The 12,855-nt window shown below is 45.9% G+C and overlaps 1 protein-coding gene across 1 annotated transcript in view; it reads right to left on the bottom strand.

Moving 5' to 3' along the window:
- The window catches only part of TNR (tenascin R), a 405,370-nt gene extending 404,455 nt beyond the window's left edge, over positions 1 to 915 (bottom strand). Inside the window, exon 1 of the mRNA XM_027074262.2 lies at positions 356 to 915. The gene's annotated coding sequence lies outside the window, so the exon portion shown is untranslated. The remainder of the gene's footprint in view (positions 1 to 355) is intronic.
- Between the last annotated feature and the right edge of the window lie 11,940 nt (positions 916 to 12,855).

Below are 12,855 nucleotides of genomic sequence, written 5' to 3'. Positions count from 1 at the left end.
TAGAAAAAGAGCAGCCCTACACGGAGACGCGCAGAAACCCACTGGCAATTTAGCTCAGACCTCACCTATCTTATGCAACAGCACACACACACACACACACACACACACACACACACACACACACCCGAAGGCCAGAGTCCACATCCCCCTTTAATTCAGTAGACACAGTTTTGTGCCTTTCTTTTCCCTACGCAGAACCCGGCTCGACTGGCAGCAGAGAGATAGATGTAACCTTAGTGCCAAGCTCCTTGCAGGAACACAGAGACACACAGGAACCAAAATGCATCTCATAGCTCTCCGTGGTGCTGAAATCACGCTAGCAAGGAAATAGAAGGAGCAAGTGAGCTGGACTTACCCGGCTGAGGGTGGGCGGCAGGGGAGCGAGAGGAGCTTCCTGCGAAGAGAATTCTTGTCTGTGAGAGCTGGAACCAGCTGATGCGCTCACCTAGAGAACCCACCTCTCTCCCTTTTCTTCCCTTCCTCCTTTTCTGGGAGGAAGAGAGGAGGCTCCACGAAAGAAATGAAACCCAGGCTGACAGGGCTAGAGTGGAGGGAGAAAGAGGAGGCAACAAAAATAAGATTAAAAAGTCAGGTGGCTTTACTCCACTGGTGGTAATTCCTTGGGTCAGGGGGGACCCCTCTTCTCTCGCTCTCTGTGTCTGTGCCTTTCTTGGTCTCTGCGTGTTGAGCCAACAGCCTTAGCACAGTAGGTTCCTGCCTCTGACGTGAGAGACAAGGAAGCCTGGGACTGCTTTGCTGTCTCTCTCTCACGCGCTCTCTCTTTTCCCCTCTTGCTGAAATTTCAGCAGCATGATATATTTTTTTTAAGCCTTCGTTTTTTCCATCCCCCTACAAGCAGCCCCCTAGTGGACAGAAAAGAAAAACATCTTGAGTCCTTTTGAACAGTCCAGATTCAGAAACAGGAGCAATCTCGTACTCACAAACTCTTGGGAGCTGCTTCTGCACAGATAGGGTCCTGTATAGCCAGAGTCTTCCTTCTGGCCAACCCAGATGGGAAGAGAGAGGGAGGCAGAGGAAGAGGGAGAAGACAGAAGCTTTTGCAGATTCTTTGTCCACAATTGCAGAAGTAAAGGGTGGAATGGGGTGGGGGAAAGTGGTTGGGGAGAGAATGTTTTGAAAGATGAGTTGGGGGGCAGGGGTTCTCAAATGCTTTAAGGTCTAACTCAGCAGAAAGTCACCCTTTGATGAGTCAGAGTCTGCAGCCAGGTGAGCTGTGTCTGTACTGAGGACAACCCAGAATTTGACAGCTTAAAGAGGCAGGGAATATAGGCAACCAAGCAGAAGGTATCTAGTCACCACCTCATCTAATACCCTCATATGGCTTTTTTGAAAGCTGGGGAAAGAAATATATGGGAAGCTGCAGCCTGAGAGCATTTCAGAGATGGAGAGAGAAGCAACCTCTTTGAGCATCCATGGAGAGCTGCAGCAGAGAAGAGCCATCAAGGGGTCACTTCTCACAGGCTCCTAAGGGATGTCTTATACTCTTTTTTAAGCGTATAGTCTCACGACCTCCTGGAAAGAGTCCTGGTACTTACATCTACAAAGTTGAGCTCTGGTTTCAGACCGCCACTCGCTTACTGGACATTTTGCGTCTTATGGCTCAATTTCACTGTTTGTAAAATGTGGGTAATGCTGCCCCCTCCCTACTGAATAGAAATGCTGAGAGACTAGAATGGTATAGAGACATAGAACTGTAGAATTGGCAGGGAATTTAAAGATAATCATAGCAAAAACACTTTACTTATGTTTATTCCTAGCAAATAATAATAGCTAGCATTTATAGAATATTTCACAGGTACTGTTACAAGCCCTCACATGCATTAGCTCATTTAATATATATAATTAGCATGCAGATGCTACTATTGCCGTTTTATAGACCAGAAAACTGAGGCACAGAGGAAAATAATGATTTGCCCAAGATCACACAGCGAATAACAGAGGTGGGGCTAAAATACAGACCATCTGACCCTGGAGCTTATGTTATTAACCTCTATCTACAATAAATGTACACTTCGGAAGTGACAGCATCTGAAATTAATAGAAGAAAGAAGCACAGCTACCATTATTTTTGTTTATGATAAAGTGTCTAGATTGGTGTAATAAATTTATATGCGGCTGAGTTTTTAAAATAAATTATTTACAACTACAGGTGCCAAACAAACTGTGGAAATTGCTATACTGATGAGAATTCTCTAAGAAAACTAATCCTCTTGGTGATTTGGGTAGTTTCACATACACAAAACTGGCTGTAAATCTCATGAAGTTGGAAACCACTGGGCTTTAAAATCAGTTCAGAAGACACATCACTCGATTTCTGTACCAAAAACAGATTGTTGCCTAGTGCCTAACACAGTACTGGGATGGAGCTGGCAATTTGATGATCTGAATTGTTGCAAAGCATTCAGCTAATAAGCATGCAGTGAGCTGCTGACATTTTCTTCAGACTTTCAGAATTGTGAATTCCTTACCTAACGTGGCTTACTTCTTCCTCACTTTCTTTGGATCAAAAGTGAATGGAGTAGGACAAAGATGGGATGTGAGTGTTAACAAATGATGGTCCTAATGGAGTTTCCAGCTCCTCAAAGTGGGAGAGGGGCAAGGAAGACCACTCAGTTCAGGGTTTGTACATGCTGAGACATGGTCAAATGCAACGTAACAAATGAGCACATAGAGAAAATAGCCAACCTGATCTTTGAGGACAAGGGTCCCTCCTGAGAAGTGGGGCATCTAAGCTGAAGCCTGAAGAATGAGAATTTATCTCAGCAAAGAGTGGGGAAGAGAGTTAAACAGAAGGCACAGCATGTGCCTTTCAAGGTAAACATTACCCTTCTATTTATAAATGGGAAAACTGAGGCTCGAAAGTTAAGTGGCTTGATCAAGGTCACACATCTAGTTAAGTGTAGAGCCCAAATTAAATGCACATCTATTTGACTCTAAACTCATCCTCTTTATGAAGCACCACATTGTCTCCTCTCATCCTTGGGAAGTGCACACAGGATTTCATAAGGTGATTCAATAAAATGTATACAGTAACTGAGTACTGACGTGATATCTACACAAAGCTGGAAGTGTGATCTGTTAGATGAGAAGGCCACAAGAAGGCAGTAGTCAGTACAAAAAAAAAGGAGGAACTCATAATGGCAGAATTGTTTTAGGTGAATGTGTAATTACTCAATGTACTGAGATGTAGGAATATTTCAGAAGTGCAAAGACATTAGAGACTCCTATTTGAAAGAGGGAACAAATACAGAAAGGGCTAAAAGGAAGATTCAGATTAAGTGCTGTGGGAGCCCAGAGAAGAGTGGCTTTTCCTCTGGACCTTAAATAATGGGGGCTCAGGAAACTAGCCAAATTATGCACTCCATGGCACTCAGGAAGTTCATACATAGAAAAAAGAAGATCCAAGTTGTCATGAAAAATAGTGGGACACAGGAAGAAGAGTCAAAGATCACTGTAGGCAGAAGGGTGTCAAACTTTGGAAAATGGACAGCTTTGGGAGGATGAAGGGGAAGTGAGGTTGATAGATGAATTTGGTTCTGGACATATCCGACTGGGATCATAAAGGTGTCTAAATAGTGGTCGGAGTGTGTCTTTGGAGCTCAGATTAGAGACTTGTGGTTGGTGATATAGATCTGGAGACATTTGCATGGACCTGATAGTTGCTGGATGGAGGCCATCAATGGGGGACAAAACTAGGAAGAGTAAAGAAAGAATCCTAAATCTATTTCATTGGTCCCTGGATCAAGTTTTATACTTCCTTAGTCCTTGTGGCTAAAGTGCTTGGTATCCAGTAGATATCCACAAAATACTTGTTGATTGGCTCATAACAGCTCAAATCATGTGTTAGTTGAAGATAATATCAGGAATGAGATCAGTTGTTCGTTCCTTAGCTTCCAATCTATGCTGAGAGAGAAGGCCCCTCTGTCACAGCCTCCTCCCTGGAAGCTGCTAATCATTGGCCCTGGTTTTAATTTTTTACCTAGCACCCCAGCCCCCAGGTCCTTCTCTGGATTGGTATTAACTCTCCATCCATGTTTCTAGACCAAATTAAGCCTATCCTCAAGCACTGAGCTGTCTCCAGAGAATCAGGTGGTTAAGCACCATGCTGTAATTTCCCAAAGAAAAACTACACCATGGTCAGCCCATAGAATTCACCCTTCCAGAACTTGAGGTTTGGATACGGGGACTTAGGAAGTGCAGCTGTGGCTTTTTGACAGAAAAGGGAAGGGAATCTAGTATTCTTCTTTGGGACTTGACAAGTCCAGAATAGCCATGGGGAGTCCTCTCTTCCCAACCAAGGCCAACATGTATGCAGTGAGCAAAGAAAGGAAAGAAGTTTGGTGTAAACACTAATAAGATGTGTGATGGACTTGGGGCTCTGTCCAAGGAGGAGAGAGAGAGAAGAAGAGCAATGTGAAAGATCTAGATTCTTAATCACCACCCCTGAAGCCCATCTAATCCAGGTAACTTGTCCTGAGCAAGTCTTCCTATTTCCCAACCCATCGTTTTACATAATTTCTGACCCTGCCCTCTTTCCTTTCCCAAAGTCTGTTTCCGTGGCCACCCAGTTATGTAGAATTATACATTATTGCCCTTTCCTCCTTCAGGAAGTATCTGACAAGACCAAGGGGGTTCTTCTAAGATCCACTAAGCCTGCTAGGTTGAAGAAGAGAGTAGAGTGCACAGAATAAAGGTTCTTCCAGTTAAGAGACACTATTTGGGAAGAAAATGGCCTATTTTATCTTTCTCATCCCCAATTTTTTCCCCATAGCAAAGGTGAGACTATTGGGCACTTCATGTTATCTTATTGTGACTCTACCCTCCCCTGGGCAGAAAAGCCCGACTATGAGCTATGTATCCTCATACATAATTTTAAAAGACCATTCACTGCCACATCCTATAGTTAGAGGGTCCAAGAGTGACAATATGTGAGTAGGGGGTACAGGAATGTTAGGCACAGCAGCCCTGGCAATAACTGGCTCCCCTGAAGCAAAGCAGCTCAACCCAGTCAGAAAGTCCCAACACTGGAGAAGGGAGGACAAGAGTATTTGGAAAATGTCCCACAGACTCCCATGGAGCCTTGTGCCCCCTCCTATAGCACAGCCCCTGACCATAGGGAGTTCACAAATCAGGAAACAAATATTCAGACCATCCTGAAGAAACTACCTTGGGGACTGACTTCCAGACCTCTAAAGTGAGGATCTGGAGCTAGGTGTTGCTTCTAGGGCCCATGAAGGAAGGAAAGAGAAGACAGAAGCAGTTGCCAACAGAGTTTCCTGATAATGAAGACTTCTTAAAACTGGTACAACTCAGGAAGGATGGCCACTTCTTAGGACATTGTAGGGAGATCCAAACATCAGTTGGGTGGTTGGAGTTAATAACTTGTCCATTCCATTCCCTTCCAGCTCAAATAATGTAGGAATGTATTGACCTAATGGCTGAGGGATTTGTTTACAAAGGGTGAGTTCAAGATTTGGGCTTCATTTTCTAGAAGGTAGAGAAAGGAATTCTTAAAGATGACCATGAAGGTAATGTAGCTCCAAAGCTTACCCTCACAAGGAGATAGAGAAGTCCCTGTCTTCTTAAAGCCAGGGCTGGGCTTGGGCTCAGTCCCAGCCTGACTCAGCAGACTTTGGTGACCTCATTGCACAATGGAGGTGATGTCTGGAAAGAGTCCTGGAGTGCTGGCTGACTGCCATATAGACAGGAAGGCTAGAGTTTCAGCCAAGCACTGGTTGGAGGAAGGAGCATTAAGAAGTGGCCCCAAGAAGTTTTTTAGAGCACTGATGGATAGGAGCCTATAAAAAGAGCAAGGAGGGCTTGCCTGATCTGGGGGAAAAAGTGGGGCAGTTAAATGACCCCAAGCTCTGGCACCCACTGAAGACTAGGATCTGCCTAATGTATCAGTGGATTAAGTGGGAAGGGACCCCTGCTCCAAATCTTTCTCCCACTGTGTGCCATAAGATGGCAGGTACCGTTATGGTAGACTGTAGCATTTATTACTTTGCCCCTTCTCAACCTCATTCTTTCTTTTTTTTTCTGGAACCAGAACCTGCCCATCCTCCAACCCAGGCACTAACCTGAACACCTGACCTAGACCTGGCCAACCCAAGTTCCATATCTAGACACAGTGATGGGTACAGGGCTGGGCACATGGGCTAATTGGCAGGGCCAATCAGAATCTTACTTCGAAAGGGAAAAAGAAATACTCTTTTTCTAATGGGGTTGTCAAAGAGGGATCACATAAGCCTGGCATTGACCATAGCCATCTCCCTTGACCCTATGGAGGAATCCCATCCACAGTTAAAAACAATGATGCCAACATCCAGCAGGAAACAACCAAAGAGGGCGGGGGAAGGGGGGAAGGGAGCCCAGACAATGTCATTTGAGATCTTAGATCCAGCCAGCCCTGAATCTTCCAGTTAGGTGAGCTGGTAAATTCTCCTTTTGCTTAAGCTAATTTGTGTTGGGTTTTTGTCAAGCTGGCTTAACTTTTGAATCCTCTAAGACTCCCAGGAAAATTCAAATTCCTCTTAGGGATATACCTTTAGCTGGGGCAAGAGCATATAACTGGGAACCTAAGAAGAGATAGCTACCTAGAACATAAGAACAGGAACAGGATGTGGGATGGTTGAAGATGTCATTGGTGTTCGTTGAGGAAAGATAAACATTTCCTTCTTCATTGGTCTGCTAAGGACAGGTCTGATGTCCAAGTTCTTTTCTTGAAGAGTGCAGAAAGAAGGCCCAGTGAAATGACAAGGCAGCCATTGCTGCATCAGTGCAGAAAATTCTGGAAATTGGGATGCATGGAGTGGGTCTATCCCAGAGCACACATTTGTTCCGAAGCCTATGTGTTTACATGTGCTTTTCCAGTTGGAGAGACTCTGTGCCCAAACCTGGGGCATCAGAGGACTCTGCTGCCCTGCTTGTGACATACCCACTTGGGTAAGGGTGACAAGACCAGGGACCATGTCCATCCTTGACAAACCTGCTCTTCTCCTCACCCCCAAACCCCTTGCATATCCAGCAATACCTCCCAAACACCTCCTACTTCCTTGGCTCTTCTCTGGGCACAGCTGGCTCAGAGGGCTCTGAGCAGAGTCCTATTCTGGGAAGCTGCAGCCCCGAGCTGTGTGAGCAGGCTTGCACTATCTCACTCTGAGGCAGGCACCTGCCCCTCCCCTGCCGGTGCCTCTGCTTTGGCATATAGGTGGCCTGACCAGCTGCAGCTTGCCTGGGGAGGGAAGGCTGCCCGAGTGATGGAATGCTAGCCAGGGAGGGATGCGGCTGGGCCCCTGGCTCCCCAGCCTGCCTGCCAGCCAGTGGGAATCGTTATCTACACCAGAGAGCGAGCCAGGCTTCCCACACTAAATTAGCAAGAGCAGAGCAGATGTCTCCCTTCAGTGCAGCAAAGGATTAGATGGGATAGAGCTCGTGTCTTTCCCCTTTCCTACAGTCAAGGGCAAGCGTGAGGCCCTGGGGTAGGTGTCTTTCCCTAGAGTTCAGGGACCACATCATAGGTGGACAGCCTGGGGTCAAAACCAGCCCGCCACCCACCACCCCTTGCCTGGGGCATGGGTTTCCTTCCTCACAAATTCCTCACTCTCATTTCATCTTGAGCCCCAGTATTCATTTCCTTTGGTCTCTGAATAGGAAAATGGAGGCCTTATTTTAGGTCTTCTCTTCTGAGTTGGCCATATTAGAAACTTCAGACCCTCCCCCCTATTTCCTCCCTGAGCCCTCTCTCCTGTAGGAGAGCTCTAGTCCAAGAGATGAGGTCTCCTCCCTTCTCCAGGAGCTCCCCCCTGCTGCTTTGCACCCTCCTTCCTTATCAGCAGCACAGAGGGTGGAGGGGTGGTGGGCCGGGGACCATTCCAGCTTGTCACCCTCCAGTGACCCTCCATCGTCCTCTGTTTCTCAGCCCGAGTCTGCAGCAGCTGAAACCTTCCCACCCCTGCCGGCCTAGCTCACACCTCCCTCTCCTCAGCCCTTACTTTCACTGCAGGAAGTAGAGAGGCAGAGTGGAAACTTGTTCCCACTCTGGCCTGCCCAGATTTGAATCCTCACCCAGTCAATTTGAACAAGGCACCTTTCTCTTTGGTTTTCATATATGTAAAGTGGGAATAATAATTACACGTTCATCATAGGGTGGCTTGTGCAGGTTGTGTGAGTTCATTCGTGGAAAACACTAGAAGAGCACCTGCTAGCTATTATTCCATCCATGCTAGCTATTATTCAGTGAACATTTTTGAACACACATATTTTTTTAAGAGTCCTTCTTGCTTTTAGCTTTGGCTGGTCCTGGCTTTATGAGTAAATGTGCTTTCTGGGTTCAGCACCTGCCCCCTTGGCTCCTGCTTCACTGAAAGTTGATAGGACACTATGACTTTGGCTCTGTGGACCTCATCAGGTTCTGCCTCCAGAGGCCTCTGTGGCCTGAAGGAGGCAAGAGCCTAGGCCTGGGGCGGATCAGACCTGGTTTGAACTTCTGCTAAACAACTCAGGAAGCACACAGCCTCCGGCTGTTCCCTTATACCTCCACATCTCAATTCCCTTATCAAAAAACAAAAGCAGGGGGGCATAATAATGACTCCCTGTCCATGATGCTGTATTAATCAAATGAAATGATGGATGGAAAACATGGTAGAAACTCAGCAACTGTCTGTTTAGTATCTGTGTCACCCACCTGCATGTGACTGACCTTTCTCCTTTTGCCGCTAGAATGTCACCTCTCAGAGAGGGCTTTCCTAACACCCTCTCGCATGGCCAATGATGCTGCCACCTGCCGCACCCCCTCCCAGCATTATTTTTTCCATCCTCCTTAACACTGGCTGACATCTCATAGCCATCTTCCTGTTTGTTTATGGGATGGCACCTACCAGTGTCCAGGATGTCAGCGTCTCTGCCTCAGCTATGAGCCCGAAAGCCTAGAACAGTACCTGGTTCTTGCAAACAGGTTCAGTAAATATCGCCGCTTTAGAGCATATTTTATATCTCAGCCATTTTTAGCCCCCTTGTACCATGTTTTATTGCCAGCAGTGAGGTTTTGAATCAGGCAGAACAAAATTTAAACCTTCTCTCTTCTACCTTAAGAAATGTCCCCTGAGCTCCCATTTTTTTCATCTGTGGGATGGAGAAAATAATATTTATACCAAAGGGTTATCTTGAAGATTAACTGAGATAATGGTGCCTAGAACAGTGATTGACAGATGGCGGGAGCTCATTAAGTCCTTGGTGAATGAAAACGGTGGAAGGAAAGAGAAGGAAACACTGTGGGCGCTGGGCCCTTTATCAGATCTCCTACCTGCAACCTTTCTGTCCCTCCCTTCCCTCTTTCCTTCCTCTGCCTGAAGCTGGCTCTGCTGGGACTCCTGCTAATCCTTCAGCCACAGGGCGTCTGTCTCTCCGAGTCCCTACTGGCAATAGCAATCTGGATCAGCCTGAGAAGTTATTACCCTTTAAAGCAAGGGTCGACCACTAGTTTAGCTCAAGTGCCACAAATAGGGAACAAATTTTGCCAGAGGCACCAGAGTGGCCAAAAGAACATTTTTCCAATTTTCAGAATGGGCGTCACCAGCACCCATTGGCACGTGGGCTTCATGCTTTGTTTCTCTAAAAGGCCTTTATTATTTACTTCCTGTATTTCTTTTCATCTTTTATTATTATTATTATTATTATTTTTTGTCTACTGGTCTTGAGTAAAGAGTCATTCTCCTTCTCCTCTCTTCCTTCTGTTTTCACATCTCTCCTGTTTTTTTTGTTTTGGTTTGGTTTTTGTTTTTTGTTTGTTTTTGGCTCTTGTCACTCTTCTTTTCTAAAGGGTGCTAGGGTGCTCTTCACTCCAGACTTCTCCTACTTTCTCCCTACTCTCCTTTCACTTCCTTTCTCCAAGTGGCCAGAATATGATTCCAAGATGTAGACAAAGCCCCAACATTGTGAGGCCCTTGTCTTGGGAGACAGATGAACTTACTGGCTCCCCATCCCTCTCTATTTCAGCAGAGTGCAGGCTCTAGGTGTGCTCTGCCATGGTGTTTTCTATATCTCTGTGTTGGTAAGTAGAAAATCTTGTATGGTTAAAACAAATACAAAGGCACTGTATTCTCTGGGATGCTTCTAAAGATCAGAATTGTCGGATCCAGGCTAAGTTTATTTTACAGTCTTCTTCCCCCCATTCAGGAGTCTGTCTGTAAGAATTCTGTAAGGTGGGGGTGCTTGGGTGGCTCAGTCAGTTAAGCATCCAACTTAAGCTCAGGTCATGATCTCACAGTCTGTGAGTTTGAGCCCCGCGTCGGGCTCTGTGCTGACAGCTCGGAGCCTGGAGCCTGCTTCAGATTCTATGTCTCCCTCTCTCTCGGCCCCTCCCCTGCTCATGCTCTGTCTCTGTCTCAAAAAAATAAAAATAAAAAATAAAAGAATTCTGTAAGCTGCACACAGGTGGCTCACAGAACACAGTTTCAAACCTGGGTCCAATTAGGGACCTGACACTCTCCTGAGGGCCAGTCCCCCTCCCCTTCATCACCTGTTTAGAGTAGCCTCTTGAGTTTACATTTCCTCTTCCCCAAAACAGGAACAACAATCTCTACACTAGGCTCTGTGCCCCTCAGAGTGTGTTCTGAGGCTCAGATGTGATGCTGCAGGGGAGCGTCTGGGCATCTGGGAAGGAAGGACCCTCAGGAATAGTCCATAATGGGCTTCCTGCTTTGCTCACCATTAACACAGGTGAGTGGGGGGCCAGATAGCTTTTTTTTTTTGCCAATATGAGGGTAACTTAGATTCAGAAAAGCAAATTCCAGTCCCATGTGCAATGGACTTTTATTTTCTCACTTGGAGTAGCACTGTTGGAAAGTGATCATTCAACAGCCCAAAGTCAGATTTTGAGTTTCTTCGGCCTCAAAAGTAGGCAAACCATCCCAACTTCGCACATCCTCTCTGAACCGGGCAAGGCCTGCATCTCCAGAACACATGTGCTCCTGGGGCCTTTGTCAAATCTGAAGACAGACCCTTGCCTTGGTCAGAATCTGCTATGGTGCAGGGCACCTCAAAGTGACTGGGGTCCAGCATGCTGTGACCTTGAATGTATGAGCTACTTTTGAAAGAAAACTTTTTATTTCAAAGAACAAGCTCAGTGGCTCTGAGTTGTTTTTCTTTTTTTTTAAGTGTTTTAAATGACACAGATATTTAGGCTAGAGGAAAAAGTTAGAGGGAAATATATGTTAGAAGAAGCTATACATATACATGTGAATACATTACTATGAGCCAAGTATTGTGCTAAGCACTTTACACACTAGATTTCATTTATTTAAATGCTTAGGAAGAAAAATGGAGGAAAAGACTCTCCAAAGTAGGTGAGAGCCTGCATTTATCTTGTACCAGAGAATAAAGATGAATGAAAGTCCTGGTAAGAAAGTAGGTAAAAGGATCCTACAGAGAGACCAGCCTTAGTCTGGGCTGCCAGCCAGAGGCATCTAGAAGAAAAGAAATAATGAACTTGTAGGATGTTAGAGCTGGAAAGAGCGTCAGAACTGATCTTTTCCAACCACTGTCTGTTCCATTTTACAGATGAGAGTGCCAAGGCCTGAAGAAGGAAAGCGACACACTCACCCTGATGTAGCTGGGTGTATCTAGTGTCCCCTCCTTGGCCATGGATCTTTCATGAAAATCTAACAGTGTGTCCCCATGCCCCCACCAGCCAGGAGAGAAGGGTCATTTCTCCTCGAGTACTGCACGTGCCCCTGCCAGTCATCCATTAACCTAAGATGGGTAATCACCGACTGTGGTCAATGGGGCTCATCCTATGACAAGGGCTCTTGCTGACCACCAGGCTGACTGATCCAGCCCTCGGATGCCTGGTTGTCCCTGGTTCCCAGTGCATCTGCTCCTGCAGCCAGCGGGCTTTGTCTTAGATTATGGCCTCAGTGTCACTATTGAGGACTAGTCCCCCAACTTGAGAAAGCCAGATGTAGTATCTGTCCTGTGAACCTGTTTGTGGTCTTTGAAACCTTAGATTCACAGCGTTCGAGGTGGCAGAACCCACGTGTTATCTGGCTGAACCCCGCCTATCCGAGAGCAGTGAGGGGACTTCCTCAAAGCGACACAACTGGTTGAAAACCGTTGAGGCCAGCATCTGTCCTACCTCCCTACAGGAAAGGATTAGTGGTGGTTTACTAGTATTGGTAGTATTTACTAGTATTACTAGTATTGGTAGATTCCTAGCACACGTGGGTGCGGGGGGAGTCGCTGCTGGACTCACAGTACAGGCATGGTGGGTGCAGGCTGCATGGGAGGCTTGGGGAGGGGGGGGGCAGAGGACGGAGTCCACCCAGTCTGCTGTTTGTCCACCACAACAGCAGTACCTGCCGGGAGCTGGGCCACCTCGCACTTGCCTGGCAATCCCTTTGCACAACCCGTTGACATCTCACTTGACCCCATGAAAGATGCCCAGCAGCAATTCCAACCCCATTCCCCAGTGAGAGTGTGTGGGCTCAAAGACAGCACTTAACTGGTAAGAATAATAATGTGATAAAAATATAAGCTTGATATAAATAATAGATGATAATAATATAGTATTAAATAATTGACCATATTCACACAACAAGTATGTTATGGAGCTTCAGGGCCTACGTCTCCAGGGCTATGTTGCCTACACTATTATAGAGAGGATAATAAATAACGTTAATTTAGCATTTACCAGGTACCAAATACTATATGTGTGTGTGTGTGTGTTCATATAGAAATAAAGGCCAAAGAAAGTATATATAATATACTTAGACGTCTTATATATGTACATTTTTTTTTTAATTCAGCCTTCATAATGGCCTTACTAAGTTAAGCACT

Source organism: Acinonyx jubatus, chromosome E4, assembly GCF_027475565.1.
Source record: "Acinonyx jubatus isolate Ajub_Pintada_27869175 chromosome E4, VMU_Ajub_asm_v1.0, whole genome shotgun sequence".
Lineage (NCBI taxonomy): Eukaryota > Metazoa > Chordata > Mammalia > Carnivora > Felidae > Acinonyx > Acinonyx jubatus.
The sequence above is the reverse complement of the archived record's forward strand: the minus strand, read 5'-3'. Positions and strand labels throughout refer to the sequence as shown.